We start from the raw sequence: 27,308 nt of genomic DNA on the forward strand, positions 1-27,308 counted from the left end.
TTCAAAGAATTTCTCTCCTTAGACAGGAAAGTACTTGTGTGATCTGAACATGATCCCAGCTGCCCAGGGCAAGGATGGAGTCCCCATCCTGAAGGACTTTAGAAGCCATGTGGATGTGGCACTTGGGGACAGGGGCTCGTGGTGGCCTTGGCAGTGCTGGGGGAGTGGCTGGACTCTGTCTAAAAAGTCTTTTTCAACCAAAATAATGGTATGAAATTCTAAGTTCTATGAAAGCCAAATCCTCGCCTTTTTTTAATTTTTGAATCTTATTTTGGCAGCAATAATCAGATTTCTGGGGTTTCTTGATCAGCATTTGATAATCCTGTGGGAAAGTACAGCTGAGAATACTGCAAATTCTTCTGTCTTCTTCTTCTGTGGAGATTAAAAACTCTTCAGCTTCTTCCCAGCAGGGCCGCAAGGAGAAGCTTTATTAAAAATGCTGTATTTTCCTAGAAGAAAAAAATACTTAGGAATTCCTCACTACTTTCCTTCATTTTCCCCAGGTCACAAAGAACAAATCCCATTCTGCAGCAGGGTCATTAGCTGTATAATGATGGGTCATAGACCAGCACCACATTAATACCACGACTGTGAGTGCACCTGATACCAGACCACAATAAGCACCTGCTGCTACCAGGATCCACACAGTGGCTTTGAACTCTGACTTGTGCTGCTGGCTCTGCATGATCCTGAAACTCCTCTTCTTGTGGCATCTGACTGATACATTCAAAGAGCAAAGAAATCTCTTTTTTCTATTCGACTTAGTAATTAGTATTTTTTTTTTTAATTTTTTTCATGTATGAAGAGAGAAAGAACTGGAAGATTCTGATTATTTAATGAACTAGCTGAATAATCTTTCATACAAATGCTGTGAAAACAGAGGGACCAACAGCTCAGTGTGGGGTGGTGACACACATCTCTGGTGTGCCACTGGAGAAGATCAGGTCTTGTAGGAAAGCCTGAAGCTGCAAATTCATGGCTGAATAAAGAGGATGCCTTGTGCACTAGAGGGAATACTGAAAGAGACTGGAATTTTTTACTTGAAAGGAAAGGGTTAGAATCACAGAATATGTTGAGTTAGAAGGGACACACAAGGATCAAAAAGAGCTAACCAGGTCATTTTCTTTCAGAAAAGGGTTTCTAGAGCCCTAACTTTAAATACACATGAATGAAAATTTTGGTTCAAGTAACACTGTAAAACTTACACAAAAAATTGATTTTTTAAAAATGTTTTTGTTAAAATTGTTGATAGCAAAACTATACATTGCAAACAGTTTCCCCAAGTGAAACAAAAACCATAGTGATTTGGTAACTTTTCACACACCCTTTGCCCTGTGCAGGGCAATGGAAGTTCATGCCCACAGATCTGACCTCACATGGCCTTAGACCTTCAGTAGCTTTGCTTTAGAGGACACAAAATGCAGAGAGCCTGAATGTGCTGTGGGATTGATGGGTCCCTGTGTCCCCAGACATCCATCTCTTCCCCAGCAGACAAGGCTGTTATTGGGGGCTAATGACTGAAAACCCACAATGGCCTGGCCACAGCTCTCTCTCTGACCTCTTTTGGTAAAACACCACCAGGGCAGGGCTTACAGGAGCTCCAAGAGCACAGAGACCATCCCAAGGAGCTTCTCCTGGGCATGAGAGGCAGCGTGGCACCACCCACCTCTTTCCAAAGGGATGAGTCGCAGAGTATGGGCCAACACAGGTCTTTGGGTGTGGAGAAATCAAGGTCAGCAGGAGCATGGCTGAGTACGTGGCATGGCCAGCAGTGCCCTGCACCAGAGGGGACATGGCAGGAGGGTGCCAAGCACTGTGACACCAGGTGGGAGCTGGAGCCACCATTTGTGTCACTCACAGTGCACGTGCTTCAAAGTGCTCTGCATGCAATAATCACCAAATCTCCACAAATGGACACTGCTGCAGCCCCCAAACCCCGACTATCAGCTGAGTTTTCAATCTGGCCTTAAATGAATTTGCCAAATTGGCACCTCTGCCGTCAGGTGGAAGCAAATTCTGCAAAGCTCGGTCTCTTTTATAGGGAAGCACTATTGATTTTTTTTTTTTTATCACCTTACTTTGTTGCTTCCAGCTCTCCCCTCCCTGCACCCACCTTCAGCAGGATTGAACACTTTGATTTAAGAGAGGCTGTTCAGTGCAAGAGACCCTCTTGGTGGCGAATTAGAGGATGCCTTGCCCCGCACATCGCAGCAGTCAGACCGCGGAGACGCACGTATCCATCACCCTCACGCCTGGCGTTTACAATACAATTATATCCTTCCAGCTGGTGGCTGGGGCTGCTGACAGCCTACAATGCCACCCCAATGCCAATTAATAGATGGATCTGGCCCCCTAAAGAAGCCAAATCCATCAGTGCCACCGTGGATGCGGCACGCCAGCGAGGGAGCAGCGTGAACTGCGCCTGGGCTCCGCTGCGTTTTGGAGGGCTGTGACTCGGTGGAATCACTGGGGTTTGAAGGGCAATGGGTAACTTTGTGCTTGCTTGCAGAGAACTTCACACACCTTTCTTTTTGTCCACAGAACAGAGCAGGGCTCTTACTGAAGAAATAATTTGCAGTTTCTCTTAAAGTCTCCTCCAGCTACACAAAAGTTACATCTGACTGGGAAGCAGCATCTGCTTCCCTAACATCTTTCCTATCCTACAGCAAAATGACTTTTAAGCATAAAAATAAGGTTGTCTTTGGTGACTGCCTTAACCCTGGTAGTTTAAGATCAGTTTTTAAGGCCCACAGTGACATCTTCTAACGACTCCATTTCTCTCTGCAACACAACCCTTCTCTCCTCTGGAGTAGTCTGGCACCTCTGGGTGGTTAAATCACTTCTGGCCTCTGTCAGCTTGGGGAAAAGCTCTTTGTTTCTGTGACTTCTGATAGCAGCACTGAAAATACCAAAGTGCTCAGGCTCTGCATGTGTGATGTTTGACTCAAGAAACAGGGAATTTCCAAGGTTCAGTGTGTAACCCAGCAGTAGAAGCTCACGGAGGTGTGCAAATGGGGAAGATCAAGATACAAGCCAAGGGCAGAGGACTTTAAAAAAACATGTATTATAGAATTGCAAATTTGTTTCCCAAAAGAAATGTAGCCTGTCGAACCCTTTGTTAGAGTAAATCCCAACAGACTCCTTTGAGATCAAGCAAACAAACAAAAAAAGTTAAGCAATTCCCACCAACTGCCTTTTTAAAGTCTTCTCTTGCTGAAGCTGCCAGAAGAATGAAGTTTCATCTTCCAGGACTGAAAAAATGAACTTTTGTTGCTTGGAAATAACTCAAATCTATAGCTGGAGTAGACATAGTTGACAAAAAATAATTTTACTGAAAGGTCCAAAATTATTCATGATGTCAGGAAAAAACTGCACCACAGGTAGAGACAAAATAAAAAATAGCCCAAACAATCTATTTGGAAAAGCTATTTCATTTTTCATTTTTCATTCTAAAACCACATTTTTAGTCTCTTACGAAAACCCCGAAGACTTCATAGACATTAAATATCTTCTGAAATAAACAACTCATTTTGAGTTGACTCAAATATTCTTGTCTTGACCTAAAACTTTTATTGTCTTACACTTAACCAAAATACTTAGGAAAAAATTTCCTTGGGTTTGACCTGAACAGAAGTTTCTCTGACATTTGCACCAGCCAACAACCCTAAGCCCATTATTTGTTCAAATTTTGTGAAACAGACAGGGAAGATGTGAGATGGAGAGTGAGTCACGGTCTCTAGTTTTAACAGGTTGCAGGCTGGGGTCGAAATCTCACCACCTGGGAAGCTGGTGGGAAATTTACCACCGACATTGCAGGAGCCAGAACATCATCACAGCCTTTGATGTACAAAAAGCTGTTTGCACCATTCAAAGCAGTTGGTTTTCCCTGCAGGCTACCCAGTGAGACTGAGTTGCAGGAGACCCTCGGCATCTCCCATCCACCTTTTCCTCTCTGTGGCTCAGTGAGGGCTCGCCTTTGGAGACCTCCAAACTAGACTTGAAGTCAAAGTTTAGGCAACATTTAGGTGTTTCATGTGAGTCACATAGCTGAGAAGCAGCGCTGGTGTTGTCACAGCTAAAGTTCCAGCAGAGAATCACAGAACCACAGGATGGTTTGTGTTGGAAAGGACCTTAAAGCCCTTCCCATTTATCCCCCTGCCATGGCAGGGACATCTTCCACTATCCCAGGTTGCTCCAAGCCCCAGGTTGATCCAGCCTGGCCTTGGACACTCCCAGGGATCCAGGGACAGCCACAGCTGCTCTGGGGAACCTGTGTCAGAGCCTCAACATCCTCTCAATGAAAAATAGCAAGAAAAAAATTGTTTTATAAATCAGTGCATGTAAACTCCTTATTTTGTTCTTGTGGAGTTAACGTTAAAATAGGCACCACGCAAACCTAATTGCATTTAGTTTGAAATGGACTATCCTCTTCTGCAGAATTAATGGTACTATTAATTCCTTTAATGATGCCAAAGGGGACAATTATACTTGTTCTTCCTGACCATCTCATGGGGTACAGCCTGCTCATCCAACTCACCTACAATTTTGGTTCCAAGCATGTTGGACAGCAGCAAAGGTCTTGGTTTCCTGTGTGTGACACAGAGGAAGAAGAGGAGGAAGATCTCTAGAGGCAAAACCTAGTTGTGACTCAGCTAGTCACAACATCCACCTTTGGACCCAGGAATGTCCCATGGCCACCTGCAAAGATTTGCAGAGACATGCCAGGTGATATGAGGAAATATCTCCTGGACACCAAAAATGGTGTGGCTTTGGTGGCTGGTTCATTTCCCACTGTGCTCATATGCCAGGACACACTCCTGCAGACCATTCATAAATACCTTCAGATGGACATGCCAAAGGTATTTGCCTTTTCCTACCATCATCCTTGTTCTTCAGAGATCCCTGTTTGAGCCTGGCTGCAGCTCTGGAGTGTTGCCAAGCTGCAGATAAAACACCTTAGATGTATAAGGTGATTTTCTCACACAAAATATAAAGACACAGGATTAACAGATGAATTGGCCCCAACAGCTGAAAGCTTTCATACAGCCATCCTTCCTGAGAACTGCATCAGTGGAGGACCTGGCCACCATCAAACCCTTGCAGGCTGCAAGGTTTCAGGTACAGGTGGACACCAGGGAGCAGCTGGATGGAGCAGGAGATGAAGCCAGGAGTTTCGCAGACCAGCCCTTTCCCTCCAGTTCTGCACCGCTGTAGCTAATACAGGTTTTGCCAGTTATTTCACCAGGGAAAAGCATAGATCTTTCTGTTGGCTGACACTGCTGGCAGTAGTTATAAATTGTCTTCTGAAATAGCTGGAGAGGTGTAAGGTCTCAGACATGAGCCAGCTGATGCTATTCCTCCAGCTCAGACCCAGGACCTGCCCTTGGGAGCGCTCCCAGGCTGCTCCAGCACCACAGGAAGAGGGCTTGCCCCAACTCCCGCCTCAAGTGTCAGCTTTTCCAGTGCCAAAATCAGTTTCAAATTCTCCACCACCTCTCAGGGATCAAGCAGCACTTAATAATTAATACTCTGAATGTTTTCAAATCACCTGGAGAAAGAGCCAGCACAAAATCAAGCTGTTATGGTCAATGTCACTGTTTGGGCTGTGAAGGATGAGTCCTGCCTGATTGCAGGTTTTCTAGAGCAGATTAAACTTGACATGCCTTTTTTTTTTTTCCTATGAACAAGTCTCGCCTGTGCAGAGCAAAGCTTAAAATTCATTATTTACTTTGCATGGCGTTGACATCACAACAGAGCCCTGTACACTCTGTCTTGATTGATGAAGAGAAGAAGAATCTCCTGTTCTGCATGATGAAGAAAAACTTCTGTAACCATCTGCATTTCCCCCAGTCCATAGAATTGCTACTCCAGGGACAGTCACACTCACCTTGTGCGAGTGTGTGGGATGCTCTGAATTTATTTTTTTTTAATTTGTACTAAAGAAATAGATGCTGTTCTCCCAGTTTGCCTCCCTCTCCATCCTGCGAGATAAAGTTATCAGGAATAATCAGATCATAGAGTGGGGGCTGGGGAGGAAATTGTACATTAATACTAATGTATCTGGCATTGCAGGAGACACCAAGCCTGCTGTTCCCTCATTGGCCTGAGAATGTTTAACAAGCTCAGTACATACCTTTGCTTTGCTTTGCAAAAGAAGAAAACCCTGCACAGCTCCCCGAGCACCTGACAAGAATGCACAGACATAATAATTTCTTTGACCTCAGCCACATGAGTTTCTGAAAAGAACAAAACAGCATCATTTCATGGCATTTACAGTTTAAACCTTTCCTATTCAAGTTTCTAACAAAAAAAGCCAACAGCCCATTCTGGTCATGATTAAAATTCATAGGCTTGCTGCAGAGAACAGATGCAGAAGCAATTTTAGGCCAGTCATATCCCAGCTCTGCAAAATTAATTTGACAGGTTTGCATTAAAGCACTGATCAATATCCACTTTAGAGCAGCAGAGGCTAACTGAGAAAAAATAAGTGACCGGAGTGCTACCAGACGAGAAAAAATGAATCTTTGAGACTTTTTTCCCTCTAAGCTTGCACCTACATCAGAAGTCCTGACCTCAATCCATTGATCGGTTGCAGTTAACATGACAAAAGGCCTGGCGGATATACCAGAGCTATACCTACCAGGGAACAATCAACCCTGATACACTAAATGTTTGACAGAGTGACTAGACTGCTGAATTAGTATTTGCTTTCTGAGGTCTGGCAGGCAACCTTTCCATCCTGCAGTTTCCTAGATGCTTACAAAAGGGATTATATATAGACATGGTTTATAGAACTTCTCTTAAACTTTCTTAAAGAAGCGCCTCTTAGTATTTTAAGCTAGACCAAGATAATAAAACTCCACAGCCTTGTGCCATTCCGGTTACGTCTCCAGTGGGGGAAAGGTGCATTTCTATTTTCAACCTAATAAGGACAAACTGTTTCATTAAAGTGCTCGAGAGGTTTTTGTTTTTCATCTGTGGAAGAGGGAGGAAGCAACTCGAGTCACCAAACCTACCCCTATCCTTGCTTAGGAGTGGGAATGGCACAATCCATACTGGGGCTTGGCTGTAGAGAAATGTCTGGAAATCTGTGCTGGCCTGGGTTGTGTGGGTTGAGTCCAGCAAGGAGAGCATTTGTAGAACCCTCCCCATACACCATGGAAACATCAGCACATCCCCACAAGGTGATGTTGTGGTCCTGGCTGGTGTTACCCAAGGAAGGAAGGTGTGGCACTACAGCATTTCATCAGATGGACTTTTGGTCTTACCAGTGATCCTGCAGCCACAAGGAGTGGTTATAACTCACCAGGCACTGCTCGAGCTTAACTGCAGCTCTCTTCTGCTCCTGTGGGACACCGGCTGTCCCTGGATGACGCGGAGTCTGGCTGCACTCACCGCACCGCTCACCCAGCGGACTGTGGTGATTTGACAGAGGAGATGGTGGTTTGGGGGCTTGAAAAGAAAAGTTAGAGTGATTTCCCGCCTTCCACTCCTTTCCTGGGATTGTGCAACATCCCTGGGAGCTGTGTGTGAGGATGGATGGTGACCTGGGGCGTGGTGAGGTCTCTCCAGGGCCGCCTCCTGCTTCAGCTGCGCCCAACAGCTCCATCCAGCACCCACTGCAGGCACCAGGCATTGCTGGCTGCCACCACAGCTGCAAACCTCACCCACAGATCAGACCCCTAGGTGAAAAATCTCTACACAGATTTATTCTTCTCTGCCATTTTCCCCAGAATTTGATGCACCCATGGTGTACAACCTTACACCAACCCACAGGAGCTTCTGTACAATAGCTGTTGTGAAGATATTGGGTTCACTGCAGCCTCCAGAAATTTACACATCTTTTTTATTTCTATTCCTGATAATTTTACAATTCTCAACATAAGCAAGAAAATGTCATGTTATAAACTTGGCTACATTTAGGCATTTATTACTCTTAATCACATACTAATTACCTGACATCACTCCACAGCAACCTGAGAGTCTTACAATGTTTTGCCAGGAAATATATGAGGTAAAAAGAGTTAATCAATCTGTTGTGAAAGCTGGTGCCCAGTACCAGGCACTGGAGCAGGACACCTGCTTATTTCTACTGATGTTTAACATACTCCAGTCCAAAAAAGGGACAAAATCTCATTAAAATCGGTCATATATACCTGCACAACGCAGTCAAGGAATGGAACAGCCCATCCCATGGTTGAAGCACCTGCTTTATCCTTGGGAAATAGAAGTATAGTTCCCAGTATTAAAGCAGACCTCACTCAAGCCACCAAGGACCAGATTTCTTAAATCTGAGGCGCCTAATTACCTCTGAGTTCAATGGAAAACTAAGCAAGTCTCTTAAATACCATTTAAAATCTGTCCTCAAGCTACTTGGCTCCTTTTCTGTCAAACAACAGTCATCACTTTCCCTAAATTCCCAAGGAGTAACGTGAATAAATGTATCAGCCAGCTCCCCCACTCCAGTGATGGAGGGCAAGAACAGCCCACAGAGGGACTGCTAAACCCCACTGCATCTAAAATAGGTTGAAAATGTCAAGTACCATTTGCCAATGTACTGAACATTTCTGTACACAAACAGATGCTGCAGGCATGTAGACACCAGCTGATTCATCAAATTTGCTTCTCCCATGCCTTGAGGAATCTGGAAAAGAAGCTCAGCATGTCTCTGGCTCCCTGAACCCCCTGCCCTGGGCTGATCCCCAGCGTGGGCAGCAGGGCAGGGGGATCCTGCCCCTGTGCCCCTGGGCTCAGGTGAGAGCCCACCTGCAGAGCTGCCCCAGCCCTGGCTCCAGCAGCACAAGGAGCTGGAGCTGCTGCAGCCAGTGCAGAGGAGGCCACGGAGCTGCTGCCAGGGCTGGAGCCCCTCTACTCTGGAGCCAGCCTGGCACAGCTGGGGCTGTTCAGCTGCACCAGAGAAGCTCCAGGGACACCTCAGAGCCCCTGCCAGGGCCTCCAGGGGCTCCAGGAGAGCTGCACAGCCCCTGGGGACAAGGCAGGCAGGGACAGCACCCAGGCAATGGCTCCCACTGCCAGAGGGCAGGCACAGATTTTGGCACATTGGGAATTAGGAATTGCTGGCTGGGAGGGTGGGCAGGCCCTGGCCCAGGGTGCCCAGAGCAGCTGTGGCTGCCCCTGGATCCCTGGCAGTGTCCAAGGCCAGGCTGGATGGGGCTGGGAGCAGCCTGGGACAGTGGGAGGTGTCATTTCCAACCCAAACAATTCTGTGCTTTTATGAGTTTAAATTATTCTGGCCTTCAAACAAAAAATCATTATGTGACAACTTATGGACCTGGGAGAATCTATAGACTTTGTAGATTATTCTGTATTATTATTCTGTATTATTTCTTCCTTTTTTTCCCTGGGTAGGATTTTTTTAATTTCCTCTTGGAAATCATAATTGCTTCTCCTTAAGTCAGAAGTTCCAAGGCCTAAAAAACCTGGACTTCACTCTTCTTCTGCAGGTTTCAGGCCTTCTGCTTTAGCAATCTCTAAATAAAACAAAACTCATGGTGTTAGAATAATAGGAATGCTGTCCATGGCAGGGGGGAGGAACAAGATCCCTTCCAACTCAAACCATTCTGTGATTCTATGTTTCTATGCCCAAGCCTTGCTAAGAATCACATTTATGGACCCTGAATCAACATGGAAAAAATGCTGCTATTTTGAGCATCAAAATCATTCTTTCAGCTCTGGCACCTCTCCTAAAGGTATGCAAAGCTTTTTTAGCCATGTGAAATAAAAGTACCTGCTGGCAGTTGTGGTTTTCTTACCTGCAGATGCAGGTTAGGATGGTGCAAAACAAACTGTTGCACAGCCAGTACCAAAGCAGGACACATTATTTGCTGTGAAAATCTTTCACCCCAGACCCTGAGTCAGACATGTAACCATGGAAAATGTGGTACTTTAGTGCAGCAAGATGTGTCTGTAACACTCACAGACTGACATATATGGTGTGATTGCCACTACACTCTCAGGCAGGTGCTGAGCACCTTGGCACTGCCTCTGCTAAAGATGAAAGGCCTCAGATATCACCAATATTTTACCTTTTTTTTTAAGATCTATATTACAGTGCAGTGTATATCCCTAAATGTATATTGCAGCACATCAATAAAATGGACCGAATTTCCACCTCATTTGGAGCCATGCCTTTTCTTTATCTCTCTGCAATAAGTTAACCTCTTAAATATTACAACATGCTGCTCCTTATGTCTCTTAAATATTAAACAAGGGCTGTACAAAATAGATTCAAGAACACACAGTAATCAATAGCAATGATCACGAGGGCAGGAAAATGGAACCGTTTAAGGGGTTTTAATCTGGTGAATAAACCTGGTGCTTTCATTCAGAGAAAACAAAGCAGCCAAAATCCAGCTGAATCACACACTCTCTAACACCAGATTTTCCACATTTCTCCCGCTTGGCACAGGTGGATTTTAAAAAGGAGTAAGAACTCCTCCAGGAAAAATACCTGCCAAAAATATCCCCGACCACAAAGTATTTCATGCAGTCAATAGTTAAGTCTGTGCTTCAGAAATGCACTGGGGATGTCTTCCATAAACCCCTGACATATATGCATTCTTCAAATCAGATGGGGGCTTCATTTTTTTTTCAGAGCCCACTTTTATGATATGAACTTCTCATAACTGAGATGCATTAATGTGGTTTTTATGTATACATAAAGATGAGGTCTTTACAGTCGGCTCTGGGACCTATTTTCAAGTGAAATGTGTGTTTAGATACAGACATATCTGCAATATAAATGTCTTAGAAGGACGTTTGGACTCAGGTGAAATTGTGAATGCCTCTTTGAAATGATCTGTAGGAGAACAACCTAAGTTGTGTATGCACTATTAATATTAGTGTCCATGACATCATTTTACTAATTAACTGGGTTTAGTGCACCCCATGTAATGGTATGTGTTTCACTTTTCTAAATGTAGTCACTCTTCTCTGAACAGTTCTTCTGGGTTTTGCTCTTGTGGTGGTTAAAGAGAAGTGAAACGAAACCCAGTAAAAAGGTCCTTACATTAATGCAGATACCTATTAACTCCCATCCAGGGAAGAAAGGAGCCAATGGCATTGGAGGGGTCTGGGATCCATCATGTGTGTAGAAACCTCCTTTGAAAATCACTCCTGCCAACACAGATTCAAGCATGTGGCACATCTGCCTCTGCTGGTGCCTCTGGGACAGCTGCTCCAAAGTCCTTGAATGTGCCCAGAATTCCATGTCTGGATCTCTATGGTCCACAGAGCAGACCAGAAGATCACCAGGGTAAATTTCCTGTCCTACATTTGTGCCACCTCCAGAGCCCCATGAGCCCTCTGTAAAACACCAATCTCCTCCCAGAAATTCCCAATTTGTTTCACCAATAAACAAATTGCAACAATAATCTGCCACCTTTCCTGGTTTGTGATTTACCACAATGGTGTGCATGGTGATAATCAATTTCTCTGCAATAACTATTATTTCTTCTCTTATTTTGTAATTGTGAGTGTGCTGATAAATGGATTGGACAGTTACTTAATTTCACAATCTGTATCGCAAATATCCTGTCCCAGAGTGTTATTTGTCAGCTTTGGCAGCAATATTCAATCACTGTCAGGAGTGTCCATGTCCAAGGCCAGGCTGGATGGGGCTCTGAGCAGCTTGGTTTAGTGGAAAGTGTCCCTGCCTGTGGCAGGCGTTGCATGAGATGAACTTCAGGTCCCTGCCAACTCATGCCATCCTGGGATTCTGTGATTCAGGAAGCCCCAGACATGCTGGATTATCACAGCTGAGCAAGGTTCCCCCCCTAGAGAACTCATCTGAAGCCTTGTAACTCCAGAGATGTCTTCGCATATGGAAAACCCAGGCACATCTCCATTAAATGTTGATCAAAACACCTGTGGTTTGCTTGCTGTTACCAAAAAAAGATTACGTGGAGCAGAGCTGGAGAGGTTTTGCCTTAGCAAGGGGGAAGGTGAACCTGCAAGGCACTGGTTCACAGCCCTCTCCAGACCAGAAGATCACCGGGGTAAATTTCCTGCCCTACATTTGTGCCATCCCCAGAGTCCCATGAGCCTCTGTAAAACCAATCCCCTCCCAGAAATTCCCATTTTCACCTCTGGTGAGGCTCACTGCTGTCCTGCTGTGACTTCAGGAGCAGGAGACGCCCGAGGTGTTATCCACAAATTATCTTTAGTCCAGGGAAGGACAGGCATGGCACGGCAGTGATTCACTCCCTCAGGGTGGCCAGGACAGGTCAGAGTCATGCCCTGAGGTCCCCTTTCCACTGACTAAAAGGGCATTTAAGGCAGCCCAGGGCAGAGAAATTTAGGTGAGGTGAGTTCCAGGATAAAAAGCCCTTTGAGCCCAGTGATTAATGCTGACAGTGCCAGCCCGTTCCTCATTTTGAGACGGGCCTGGTCCTACGCTGGCTGCTGAGGGCCAGACACGTCCAGGCCCCAGCAAGTGTAGATCCCAAGCACCACTCAGCTTTGGGGCTTTGTGGCTGAGGATTTCCTCCCTTTCCTGAAGGTCACTGAAGGCCCTGATCTCTGGAGGGTCCCAGTGTGTCCCCAGCACGCCAGGAAAGGGCAGTGGTGAAGGGATGAGGATCCATCTCCAGCTGAGTGCGGGCCCTCAGCAGCTCCTGGCAGCCACCAGGGCCTCTTCCTCTGCTCTTGGAGGATGATCGTGTTTTATGGCTGGACATGGCCATGCCACTGTCTCCTCTAGCACCTTGCTTAATAAAATCCCTAGTTTGGTGAATGCAATCCCTTAATGATTCTCCCCCTGGGTTAACTTGCTGAGTTGGGTCCTGCTTACCTGTATAATTTTCTGGTCCAACCCTGTTTCTAGTAATTTAGGGTTGTTAATATCACCTTTGTTAACTAACAGTAGATACTGGAGGGTGGAGCAGACATGCTTGCTCTTTGACCAGTGTAAGATTTCCTTTACTACTGCTCTTTCTTTTTCCTCAGAAAACTAAAATAAGCAAATAAACTCCCCCTTGAGTCAGTGTTTGCTTCTCTGTTTTTACCCAGCACAAGTGGTTTGATTTTCCAGGGTGCTACAAGCATCAAAATTAATTGCAATACGTGTTTGTTTTTTTTTTTTTTTTCTTTTATTATCATGAAAAAAGAAGAACCAGAGTTTCTATTCTTCTTGCTGAAATAAGAAAATACTCATTTCATTGCCAGAGGTGCCTTGTAATGTCTTTCTAGATGTCTTCAGTAAAAGTGTCCTTGCCTCCTGTAAGTTAAATGTACAAGCTGCCACTTTTATGCTTTCTGAGAGGGGAAGGGAATGTGGATAGAGATTTTGCTGTTAAATTTTGTCTGCCTGTGCCTTATGGGAGCTTGGAACATATCCACTGTAAAATGTGGGTTGCTTTAGAACATCACTCCCACTGATGCTGCCTTCCCTTCATCCTGTAAATGAAATAAAGCAGAAAATGCAGTAACCCAGTCATAACCTAGTGTTTAAGGACAGCTCAGGCACAGTTAATTTGACTGTTGGCTAATAAATATATTAATATATCACCCCTCCAAATACAGAGGAGACCTTTCAAACTTCAGCATCATTGGCTAAATGCCTGAAGGGGAAAAATGACTTGAAAGAACTTAATTCAAAAAATCCTTTAGGCCACACTGTTGCATCTTGCAAGCTGGTAAAGATGCAGACAGCTATGAAGAGAAAGACATCAATAAATAATCAGGGGTCTTAGACTTTTAAATGGGAATCTGAGCATTGCAACCCAAAGGTAAATTGAATCTTTTCCCCATCTTCCTAGCAGGTGCTCATGCCTGTGTAAGCTATAAAACTTTGCTCATTGTAAATGTAGCTTGCCCTTTCGACAGACATTTTTACATGGAAATGGAAAGTCTTAGCTTGAGACTGCTCAAAGGCATCTTTGCCTGCAGCAACTCCTGTTTTATATTTTGAAAGGCCTTTTTTTTTCCTTCATCTTTTCCTTTCCTCTTTCTCTTTGCCGAGGGATATCTGAATCCTACTTAAACATTTTTCTGTGGTAAACAGCTTTAAAAAAGTGAGCTGTGCAACATCCAGCCAGGCAGTGGGAAGGACGCTTGTCACCACTGCACTAAAGGTGAGACAGCTGAGGCAATCAGTGATGAAACCAAATGTCTTTCATTTCTCTTCCTGACAAAGCTGACTGGAAACTAAGCTTGCCATAGACACTCACTGAAGGAAGTTGTAAGTGCATTTCATCAGTTAATTAGTGTTTATACCCATTCAGGTGCACCATTAGAGAGTGCCCTGGATAGGATGAAGAATTTTGGGTGTGTAACTGGATACACTTCCTAATCATCCACACTGTTCCTACTCATCCCCTTCCTTATGGACTATCAAAAATGCAAAGCTGGTTTGTCCTCGGCTTACCCATAACTGCAATATAACACATAATATTGTACTGAAGCAATGTTCTTCTGATTATTATTACATTTGGACCTGGTGCCTGTGTGAGCTCTGGCTCCAGTTTGGATCACAGCTAGCTGGGAGAGTGGACAGGACACTTTCATCCTGATTCCTTCACTCCTGGATGAGTTATCTGATGAGTGCATGGTCATGAAAAAAATCCTAAAAAAACTGAAGCTACATCTATGAAGCAGTGAGGAAACTGCACCTCTCCAACTCCCCCATACCAGTTATCTCAAATGAGTGCTAACTCTGAAGCCTAATGTCCTCTTTCTGAGGAGGAACTCAACATTTTGCAGCAGATACTTTCCTGAAGTTTACGCAGGCACTGAGGTGAACAGCGAGTCATAAATAAAGCTCCAAGCCATCTCATGTCATGTCACAGTTTGCAAGCCAAAAATTTGATGTTTCACAGGGAAATTCTAAATGACCTCCACATAATTGGCTTTCCCTATACTAGAATGAGAGCTTATAGTCTGTAATTAAATGCTGTTGTCCCTTCCATCTTTACTGCCAAGGAATTCTGCATATATTCCTTGACCACAAGGGTCTCTTGGCTGCTGCTCACTGTTCCTCTTTGGGTCAGAATGGGAGGATTTTATATGTCTTGAGGCAAACCTGTCCTGTAAGATCCACAATGAGTTTTTTTGCTCAAAACCTTCACTAAGCTTAAACACAAAACTGACACGAGGGGTGACTTGAGTTTGCTGTTTCAATTTATTTTGAGCTAGATTTTTAGACCAAAGACAAATCTTTCCAAGGCCAGAGTAACTTCAATCTTCTTTTAACATTGGATACTTGAATTGTCTGTGGGCTTTTTGTCTGCTTTCAGTATTTGGTAAATCTGACCTTTAATAAAGAGCCTTCTTGGAGAAGAAGACTGGTTAAAGAAAAAAGCTGTCTTCTCTGCCCAACCCTGCACTGTGGTTCCCAACATCCCACAAAACTCCTCTGGGAAATTCCTTGATACAGACTGTTTCTCTCAGTCCACAAAGGTATTGCAAAAAAATGCAGGATAAGTAACTCAACATGCCTATCTTTCTCTTATATCCTCCCTTATTGGTTTGGTTCCAGCCACCACTAGAGAAAGGTTTTGGGACCAGCAGAGATTTTGTGTGTAGTGTGTTATCAGGCCTGTGTGTAGGCACCCAATGAAGGGAAAAGATCCAAACTTGCTGGACTCTTTCCTTGTCTCCTTCTGACATGTTCCCTCAGTACAAGCTACATGAACAATCTGGCAGGAAAATAAAAACTCAACCACTACATTCCTCCACGCCTCCTCTTCCCACCCCTGACCCATTTATTTCCCATATAACAACTGGCCTGAGACTCCATTGGCATTAAGTTTCCAAACAATCAACAATAAGTAAGAACAGATGAATGTTTTAAAACAACAATCCTATTTTTATGCAAATGTCCTCTGTGATAGAGAAGAAATAAAGAGCAATGTTGTACATTGGAGGTACAAGCAGAACTGTTTCTAAAGGTAGACTGTCTTTCAAAGTTTTCATTAGGCATTGACTCCTTAAATACTCTGTGTGAGCAGGGCTCATCCCCACCTGAGGAGGCAGCCTGATCCATGTGCATGAGGGTCTCCAGCAAGAGATGCAATCTGCAGATCTGCATCTCATTTGGACTCACTGTGGTCTGGCCAGTCCTGGCAAGGGGTCAGTGCTGGGTGAAAACATGTCCCAGATTGTTCATGAGCATCACATGGAAAAAAATGCCTTTAGAGTTCAGGGAGCCAGACTGAGAGGAGGTAAAACAAGGGCAGAGATGAGGACAATGAGACAGTATTTTGTTTCCTCCATCAGCCCACAAACCAAAGAGTTTTTCATAGAATCACAGAATCATTTAGGCTGGAAAAGCCTTCTGAGATCAAGTCCAGCCATTACCCCAGCCCTGCAAAGGCCACCACTGACCCATGTCCCCAGGTGCCACATCCACATGGCTTTTAAGTCTTCCAGGGATGGGGACTTCCTGGGCAGCCTGTTCATCACCCAACCACCCTCTCAGTGAAGAAATCTTTCCTGATATCCAATCTAAACCTTTCCTCACATAACTCGAGACTGTTTCCCCTTGTTCTTGAGAGAGCAGACTGACATTCCCTTCCGTACCACCTTGCTTTGAGGGTATTCCCCCTGAAAGGAGCTCCAAAAGGAGATGCACACAGAGGGATGAGCATCTCCTGAGCCACATGGCAGGAAAGGTGAAAACCAGACTCTGTAATTCTGCCTAAGAAAGGAGTTTATTCCACTGAATCACCATGGATGTGGCTAAACATTTGTAGACTGGCAATACTGCAGCCTGTCAAATCAGCTTCATCAATCCTGGTCTGTGTCCTCACTGAATTCCATAAAGTTTTGGACTCCTTTTACAGGAGTCCTCATGAGTCTGACTGTCTGTGGCTGTGAGTGCTGGGACATGTAGATTCAACCAATGGAATGGCAAGGGAAAAATCAGATTTTTCCATATTCTTTCCATCACTTTAGTGACATGAAGTGTCTTGGTTTTGTGCACCTGAAACACCCACCATATCACCTGAATTGCTGTGAACAGATGCAGAGGTTGGAGGTGTCCAGGTGCAAATAACATTTGTCACTAACCAGCCTAACACAGCCAGTTGGTAAATCCTTGGAACTGGAGAAACTCAAACTATGAACAATTGCACATTTTTTAATGCAGTGATAACAATGAAAAAGTCTTTCAAATCTGCACCAAAGCAGCTGCTTGTGAGGGTCTGGCCAGAAATTGCATTTATAGCATTTATAACAAATGCATGATATTTATTTTCATTATTGCAACCCTCAGCCTCAAGTCTCATCTCCTTCCACAAGGCAGGAAAGCTGTAATTCCCCACTCTGACCACGTTTTGAGAAGCCACTGCTGATCTCATATCTTTACTTTTCTTCCATTTTTTATATTTGAAATATATCATTTTAGGAGCTAGACCATAGTTTTACTGAAGTAACTGAGAATGCTGTCCTTGTTTTAACTCTTGGCACAGGAGGGCCAGCACATGACACAGGAAACAAAGAAACAGAGTGAAGGGATCTCTCTAGTCCAAGGAAATGCTCTTAATTGCATCCTGAAAGCATTCCACATGCTCCTATTTGTGTCTGCAGTAGGCAAACCTCCACTTGATTGCATTCTCAGAGGTGGTGTTTCCCACAGGGAATTGCAGCCAGCCTTGGGCCTCGGCAAATTTTTGTCTGCACCAGAGTGAAAGCCTGATGAAAGAGGTTTCCCTTGAAACCTCTGTGGAGGTTCTGTTTCAGAGCAGAATCACCACTCCAGCTGCTCATGAAGCTTCCCAAGGCAGCACCCATTGCGACTTCCCCAGGTGTGGCTTCCCCAGCTGTGGCACTTGGGGACATGGGTCACTGCTGGCCTTGGCAGTGCTGGGGGACAGTTGGAGCCCGTGATCTTAGGGGGCTTTTCCAGCCTCAAAAATCCCATTTCTCACAGCAAGAGGCAAGGATTATTTCCCAGTGCTGGCTGGCAAGCCCTAGGGGCTATGAGATCATTTTCAATGTAAATGTGACCTCATCACGATTGCTTACATTAAGGATCACAGTACTTTGCAAGTCATCCTAATAAATTCACTTATCTGCCTGAGGAGGAGCGAGCCATATATCTGGTCTTTGACATCTGCTTTTCCAGAGTCTGTGAAAACCCAGCTACTCATTGCATGTGCTCATCCATGGACATTAATGCTAATATAATGGGATAATTTTAGACAGAGAGCATTAGAAATAAATGCGAGACCAATCTATGTGAACTAAATTATACTGAAGCAATGCCCAGGTCAGGCTATAAAAAACATCAGAAATCCCTTTTTGGAAGTATCTATTCCTTGATTTAAAAGGGTGGGAATGCCAGTTGAGTTTGTCAATGACTCTTCCCTTTCTGTGGGAAATGTGAATTTCCATGGGATTGCTGCTGCTGAAGGAGTAGGGGCCCTCTTTCTTTACTCATCTTCACATCCCTGGGACACTGTTGACCCACCAAAGGTGGCTATCTGGTCTTGATTTCTGGCAACTGAATAATTCAAAAGCAATTTATCTGCATTTTCAGGAGTGTTCAGGGAAGTCACTTCACAATCATTTACAGCTCATATACTAAGGTATTGGGGAAGTCTCTCTCCCCGTTTCAGTTGATTGATGAGTCTCAAAATCTCAGAAGAATCATAAATTCCAGCGACAAATAATCGTGCATTAGGAAAAAAAAGAAAAAGATCAATGCAATCACTGTTTGTTATTTGCCATTCACTACTTGATGTAATTTTAGTCTTGCAGGCACCCAGTCAAACTCCAGTTACAGTATCATGTTTGGGGGGTCAATTATGTGCAGTGGGAGTGGACACTCTGAAAAATTCATAACTGACTGGAGAAAATCTGTTTTCAGGCATTTTTCAGGTGAAAATTTATCAAATAAACAGAGTCTGATGAATCAGCATTAAGTAATGAACAGTGAAGAGGGGCAAATATATCAGACCTGTTGTGAGTGAAAGGTAACTGCCAAAGCCAGTCTCAGCCAAAAAACCCCAGTTTTTAGCTAGCTTTTTGGTCCAGACTTTGGATAAAATAAGGGAAGTCTTCCTTTGGATGGCTCCATCCCTGCATCAGGCTCTTTTCACCACAAAGTTTTCCTCTCCAGCACAACTTGGCATGCAGTGTGTGTTCTCCATAAAGCGCTTAAAAGTGAAGGTAATTCAGCTGGTTTGCTTCCCTGCCTAGTGGGAGCTTTGCTCAGCGCTCAGAAATGTATGCAAGTGTGTGACTAATGTACAGCAAAAAGACTCAGGATGGAGCCACTTTATTCATTGTTTGTTATTGTTCTTTGTTGCTCAGTGTTTTGTAAATCCCCCTGGTTATGGAGACGTTTTTATTAGAGAATACATTTTTTGAAAATGGGGTTCCGCAAAAATGAAATTTCAGAGGTGTGTGTCTCAGCATTGATTTTTCTATTTGTAATAACACACTATAGCATATCTTGTTTTATATCAAGAGGATAAAATGTCCCTAACACAGTGATCGCCATTCTGTGGTAATGGATAAAGCCTGTTTATGAGATGTCATTTATTCCACAATAGACAGTAAATAAAAGCCATTTCAAGCTTCGGTTAAATCAAAGCTTGTTCGGGATTTCAGCAGATTTGCAAATTACCTTTGGGACCATTTTCAGATTCAGTTGTTTTCCCACATGCTATTGACTACCCATGTTTTACTATAAATACTACTTCTTGCTCTTTCTCTCTCTCTCTGTCTCATACCAAACCCTGGGATTGCAGAGTGATTTGTAAAGACAAGCAGATAAAGTAAATACACTGTATTAAAATTCCTTTCCTGTCAATGTAACAGAAATAACACCACAAGATTTGATGGCAGACTGAAAGCCAAAGAACAGGATCCTGGATGCAGTATTTTGAAAAATCCAGAGGTCTTTGTGAGATCTTATAAAAGCACCAAGAGAGGTACAGCAGAAAACAGGTTTTGTAAAAAAAAAAAATACTAAAACTGCCTCACATCAGCTACTTTGGCTTTGGAATTTGCTGCTGTTACTACACGTAGACATAGGAGGATTTTGGGGCCACATGTCCCTTTCTTGCTCTGCCTTTTAGATGGAAAAGTTAAGGTCAACATACAAAGGATGAAGAGTCCTGGGCCTCTGGACTCAAAGCTACCTCAGTAGGCTGAAGTCAGAACACAAAATAAGGTGTTTAATCAGAATATCACACATATTATCATATTTATAAACACTGAGACAGGAACATCAGGTGTTTTAATTTTGGATGCATTCTGCTTGTTTAAGAAAAAGTGAGTTACTTGTGAAGAAATGCACTTTAGGATCAGAAAAACTTTTTGGAAATTCAGAGTGCTATCGCCTGACTGGAAAAAAAGTCAAAATGTTTCATGGCACACCGTTTTAAACAAAGAGGCTTCATTTTTTTCTCTAGAAGGTTCACAGTGGGTATAAATGAGCATACAGAACAAATGACTCTCAGCCCATTAGAGCATGGACTTTTTGGCTTGAAATGTCCTCTCCACTTCCACTGTTCCTTTGCTTTCATTAGAAAATCTTCCAAAGAAGCAAGATGTTCTGGTTGAGAGCCTTTGAAATGTCCCATTTGACCTATAAACTTATGATTTCCAAGCCACCAAACAGTCTGAGACGTAGGAGGGGATTTGCACTCTCATAAATTCATTCCTTCCTTTTAATATTTGAATCAAAAAACCAGTTATTCCCAAAAAAGATCTCTGTGAATTATTTTCCTGCCACCTTTTAAACCTGTGGTAGTAGTCATTAAAGAGACAGGTTGACAATATTTTCTCAAAAAAAAAAAAAACAAACAAAAAAAACTACAACAGTTTTCAAGACACAAAAAGGCTGAGCTCCAGTAGGTATCCAAGAACTCTCATTTAGGACCCCAACTGGACAGTGACATTGATTTTAGCTCTGCCCACTTTCAGCTGCTGAGATTTGGAGCCACAGTCTGTGCCATAGGCCTTGGAGGGCTCCAAGGGGATTCTCAGAGGTTCCCATCCTTGAACAACCCTGAATTTTAATCCAAACACACAGAAATTGCAAACAGAGGGACAAACCTATTTTCATCCTTGTAACCACTAGGGAAGTAAAATTGCAGTGGGAAGGAAAGCCAGATTCCCTTCTAGTTCAAACCCTACAGAAGAAACATTCCATAAAACCATTTACTCACATAACTCAGCCTTGGAGAGATAAATGCAGATCCACCATTCTATAGAAAATAATGGGAATGTCATGTTGTGGTTGAGGAAGGCAAAAATAAAGAGCTCCCATCCTCCCTGTAGGGCACTTTATTGCAGGATCAGCAACTGGACAGTAGTTTTAAACTCCTGTTAATGGTTTAGCACCTTTAAAAGTGGCCATGCACTGTCCTGGCAGGTGTCCTCTGTGTCTTAGTGATCTTTAATTCACAAATTTCAAAAGGAATCTGATCACTGTAAGAAATGTTAACAAGGTCTTTAGGCTTCTTAGAACCATATTCCTGAGCATTTTCTTAGTTTCTGGATTTCAAGAAGCATTTTGTCCTGCTCTTTGACTGGACTATGACCAAAATTCATCGGGAACAGGCAGGGAAATTGATTTTGAAGTCCTTCATTTGGTGATACTTGGGAAGAGACTTTGAAATACTTATGATAATATGTTGGGAATTTAGCTGCTAGAGACTGGAAAAATACAAAACCGTGGCTAATTCCAAGTTCTGCACCTGCTAGATAGCGTGTCCTTGGGCCTAGCTGTAGTATAATAACAAATAGTGAAAGAGACATGAGAAAAGAGAGATGTAACCCCTAAGGAATGAGGAAGAGTTCATGGTATAGTTTAACCAATAGATTGCTTGGCTTACAGGATATTCATAAGCTTATTATTTGCTGTATAAGTGTTTGATACTTTTTTCAATAAACTGGATCTGTGATGAACCATCTGGTGTCCTGGTCCCCTTCCTACGACAAATGGGTGACCCTGAACGCTGAACCCTCGTCTTGACTAAAAGAAAAAGGGGGAGAACACGCCACGGTCGAGGAAGTTGGAGCTGGGTCCCGTTCGCAGCCGGGACGGTGCCGGAGTTTTGAAGCACCCTTGGGGTTCACATCGGTGACTCAAGCCATCCACGTGCTGCCGGAGCCTGGAAAGCTGCAAGAGCGCTCACGAAAGAGGTATGAAAAGGCAAGCAGCATATAAGTTACTCGCCACGTATCTAGAATGGCGAGGGATAAAGGGGATAGATTTGTTATTAGCCTACGGATACGCTGAAGAATTTTTCCGTAACCCTTATACGGTCTATGAACTCTCGGAATGGAGAAAATCTGGGGATATACTATGGGAAGCAGTGTTAGAAGATGATAAGTCAGCAAAGAAACCGAGCAAGCCATGGCGGGTGATGGTCTCTGAGTGCAAAGCAGCAGGTGCAGCTCGAGGCGCCTGCGAGGCTGTGCTGCTCCGAATTTGGCATGGGCGCTCCGCCATGGGGAGCAGCCGCGGTGAGCGGCCGCCTGGAATATTGCGCTGCAGCGGCGGGGAGAGCGGAGGCAGCCGCGGGGGTAGCGACCCGACCAGCGGTGTGATTCAGCCCCGCCGCAGAGACTGTGAAAGACAAATCAGCGTAGTGAATGCGGGAGTCAAATTTCGGCCGAATCGGCTTAGCATCCGTTATGCTGTCTTAAAATCACCTGTATTGACAGAGGCTTTAAATATCAGAGGCCCAAATAACTCAGTCGGTGGAACATCAGACTCTAAAATTATATTTTGAAAAATTTAAAATTGTTAAAGATGTGTTAAAGTGATTGTAGAAGTAAGATGTAATGACTGTGTTTTTTGTATTTTTTAAGCTTTGTTTAGATGTGATAGATGTAAAAGCAAGCACTGAATTCAAAAGAATTTTTTCACAGGTATACCTTGAATAAACTTCTTATGTTTAAGTGTATTTAAATATAAAAATGGTGCAGCAAACACGTGAAGAAAGTTATTTTAGCTTAATATTTTAGAATCAGGCCTGTAAGTTATAGTAAATGCTATACTTTATTTCTATAGTAAGTTTTATCCGTTGCTAAGTAGTTTAAGTTAAATTATCTATTAAGTACCATTAAATGTTAAATACTGTTAAGTTCGAAGTCTGTTAATTTTAAATTATATTAGGTTTAAGTTACGTAGAATTTAAAGTCAGTTAAGTTTTGTTATAGTTAAGTTTTGTTAGAATTAAGAGATTTTACATGTAAGTTCTGTTGATTTAAAAATCTGGTAAATTCTGTTAAGTTTAAATATTTTAAGTTTAAGTATTTTAAGTATAAGTGCTATTAAGTTTAAGTGATGTTAGATAGATTTATGCTTTTATGATAGGCGTTTATTTTATGACTTGTGTGCAAAGTGTTGTTGTGAACATCAGAGAAACTTTAGTTAAAAGAGACAATCAGAAGCATTTGTGAGTAAAGCCGTTTCTGTTGGAAGTATACTGCTGTTTGAGAATAGAAAGCAAACTTATCAGACAATCTACGCAGATGAAACCTTAGCTTATTTTTGTGGGTTGTATTAGCACACCTGAGTTTGGTTTGAGCCTTATAGCACATAAAATACTTTTTGTATTTGTTGTATAACATATCCTATAAATAGTGATAGCCTTTTTGGTTTGTTATCCTAGCTTAGATCCCTTATAAGAGAGAAACCTTGCTAGCTGAAAATACTGTTTAGTTATTAGAATTGCCTATTCTTATGTTGCAAAGACTGTAACACAGTTAGCCCATAGAACTTTGTTTTTTCTAAAAAATAAAAACAGGGGAGATGTTGGGAATTTAGCTGCTAGAGACTGGAAAAATACAAAACCGTGGCTAATTCCAAGTTCTGCACCTGCTAGATAGCATGTCCTTGGGCCTAGCTGTAGTATAATAACAAATAGTGAAAGAGACATGAGAAAAGAGAGATGTAACCCCTAAGGAATGAGGAAGAGTTCATGGTATAGTTTAACCAATAGATTGCTTGGCTTACAGGATATTCATAAGCTTATTATTTGCTGTATAAGTGTTTGATACTTTTTTCAATAAACTGGATCTGTGATGAACCATCTGGTGTCCTGGTCCCCTTCCTACAACAATAATACATGCAAATATCAAGTCTCCGAAATACAGCAGCAAAATGTGTAGGGATTTCCAATGGAGAACCTTCTGTTTCTGTGTAATCTCACTAAAAATGACCTCATTCTCTCAGAAATACTTCTGCTGGGAAGAATCAGAGCTTTTAAATAATTGCAGGGGAATTTTTGCTCCCCTGTTGATGTAGGACCACTTTGAGAAGAATCCTTCTGATAGCTAACCAACCACAGCTTTTTCAGAGGCTTTAAATTTTCACCAGAATCCTGATTTTCATTCTGTTTCCAAAAAAACCCACTTTGAAGCACTATAACATCCCCAGTGTTCCATCAACCCCAATGTCCTCTGTGCATCTCTGTGCTTGTGCAAGCTTTAAAACACAAGGGGCTTCCCTGAGACCACTGATCTTCCCAAAATTACATCCCTTGCCCATGTTGCAGTTTCACACAGTTTTCACCCAGATTTCAAGAGTGTTGGAGCAAAAAGCTGTTCTACATAGATGTTTGACCAGGAAGAGTTTTTTAATATTTTAATTTGTTCTGATGTCTTTTTGCATATTGACTACTCTTTCTTTTTTAATATTTTTAATATTTCAGTTGTCCACTCAGGGAGCAAATATGATGCTGAGTGATCTGGACAGCTACTCACACACAGAGCTGTTAGTTCATAGACAAATAATTTTAAAAATATTGGCTTTTTTTTTTTCTCTTGATATTTCTAGGAAGAGGGTTTATATGGTAGAATTTTATTAGGTATAGCAGATATATCCATTCCCCATTACATGTCAATTATGCTTATGCTCATCATTGCAGAGAAGAACTCAAGAGGAAGGTAAAAAAGTCACTTCTGGATATGGCACAAGAATACTGAATGTACTGCTCCAATTTCTTTACAGTTTTGCCTGAAAATACCATTACAGTTAAAGTTGTGTCAGCACTTTCATTAGAAACCCAGTTTTGATTTATAACACTGGCTGGAAAAGATTTGCGGCTGGCTGAAATTCAGCATAAGGTCTCTGGCCAGGGGAAATATTTTAAACATTTTTTGGAAGATGGCTTGAAACAAGTTCTATTATTCCGATGTTACACAGAAGATTTCCTTAGATTTTACCAGGTGAAGATGGGTTTCAGGTTTCTTTTAACAAAATGAACAGAACCAAAGGGTTATTTTGAGAGATTACCTAATCTTTTAAATTCATGTCCTGGCTTTGGCTGGGATAGAGTTAATTTTCTTCTTAGATATTTTAAATCATTGCCTAAAAAATCTGGGTGTTGTGCCAGAAATCCCAGGATTTCCATCAAGAAGCACCACCAAAACTAACAAATCCTTGAAGCAGATAGTCAGCAAACTCACATTTTGGTGCTCCCAGCCCATTAATGAGCACTTAAATCGCTTCACGAAACCGTGCTCAGTGTCTCTGCTATTCCTGATTTATTAGCTGGGCATTAGCAAGCCCTGGCAGCACACAGGCTGCACGGTGTTGTTTGGGTTAATTTAGTGCTGGTGAGCGGTGTCAGGCTGACAAGGGACAGGGACAATCCATCACCAGGGTGGTAACAGGCAGCAGCTCTCTCTGCTCACTGCCTGCGGGCGCCGTGCTGGGAACCAGAGCATCACCTGGCCCCTTGTCCAGCCAGCCCCAGCCCCTGGGCCAGACACACCAGCCTGGACAGCAGTTAAACCATTCCTGCTCCAGACAGGCTCCAGGAAAACTCCAAAAACACCACAGGCCCCAACAGAACAGAGGAAGAGACAGCGCAGAGCTGGAGGAAGCGACCGCAACCTGCCTCATGTTCAGCTATTGATCACAAAGTCATGGAATTGATAAGGTTGGATCTAAGATCACTAAGGATCACTCTACGATCACTAAATTCAAACATTAACTCAGCACCACCTTGTTCACCATTAAAAAATATGCCAAAATGCCAAATCCATGATCTGTGCGTTGCCTCCAGGTGAAGTTCAGCTATTAGGAATGGTCCTGTGGAATTATTGAAGTTACATTGGGGCACTGGTTCCTTAACAAAAGCTATCCATCTGTATTCCAGATGGCTGCCTTCCAAAAATAGCTTAATCTAGGTGATGTAACAGTGTGTACAGGAGAGGCTGTAGATCACGTGTGAGATTTTGAGATTTGAAATGGATGGTCCTTCCTTCCTTCCTTCCTTCCTTCCTTCCTTCCTTCCTTCCTTCCGACCCTTCCTTCCGACACTTCCTTCCGACACTTCCTTCCGACACTTCCTTCCGACACTTCCTTCCTTCCTTCCGACACTTCCTTCCGACACTTCCTTCCGACACTTCCTTCCGACACTTCCTTCCTTCCTCTTCCTTCCTTCCTTCCTTCCGACACTTCCTTCCTTCCGACACTTCCTTCCTTCCTTCCGACACTTCCTTCCGACATTTCCTTCCTTCCTTCCTTCCTTCCTTCCTTCCTTCCTTCCTTCCTTCCTTCCTTCCTTCCTTCCTTCCTTCCTTCCTTCCTTCCGACACTTCCTTCCGACACTTCCTTCCTTCCTTCCGACACTTCCTTCCTTCCTTTCTTCCGACACTTCCTTCCTTCCTTCCTTCCTTCCTTCCTTCCTTCCTTCCTTCCTTCCTTCCTTCCTTCCTTCCTTCCTTCCTTCCTTCCTTCCTTCCGACACTTCCTTCCGACACTTCCTTCCTTCCTTCCGACACTTCCTTCCTTCCTTCCGACACTTCCTTCCTTCCTTCCTTCCTTCCTTCCTTCCTTCCTTCCTTCCTTCCTTCCTTCCTTCCTTCCTTCCGACCCTTCCTTCCGACACTTCCTTCCGACACTTCCTTCCTTCCTTCCTTCCTTCCTTCCTTCCTTCCTTCCTTCCTTCCTTCCTTCCTTCCGACACTTCCTTCCGACACTTCCTTCCGACACTTCCTTCCGACACTTCCTTCCTTCCTTCCGACACTTCCTTCCTTCCTTCCTTCCTTCCTTCCTTCCTTCCTTCCTTCCGACACTTCCGACACTTCCGACACTTCCTTCCGACACTTCCTTCCGACACTTCCTTCCTTCCTTCCTTCCTTCCTTCCTTCCTTCCTTCCTTCCTTCCTTCCTTCCTTCCGACACTTCCTTCCTTCCGACACTTCCTTCCGACACTTCCTTCCGACACTTCCTTCCGACACTTCCTTCCGACACTTCCGACACTTCCTTCCTTCCGACACTTCCTTCCGACACTTCCTTCCGACACTTCCTTCCTTCCTTCCTTCTGACACTTCCTTCCTTCCTTCCTTCCTTCCTTCCTTCCTTCCTTCCT

This window comes from Ammospiza caudacuta, chromosome Z (assembly GCF_027887145.1).
Source record: "Ammospiza caudacuta isolate bAmmCau1 chromosome Z, bAmmCau1.pri, whole genome shotgun sequence".
Lineage (NCBI taxonomy): Eukaryota > Metazoa > Chordata > Aves > Passeriformes > Passerellidae > Ammospiza > Ammospiza caudacuta.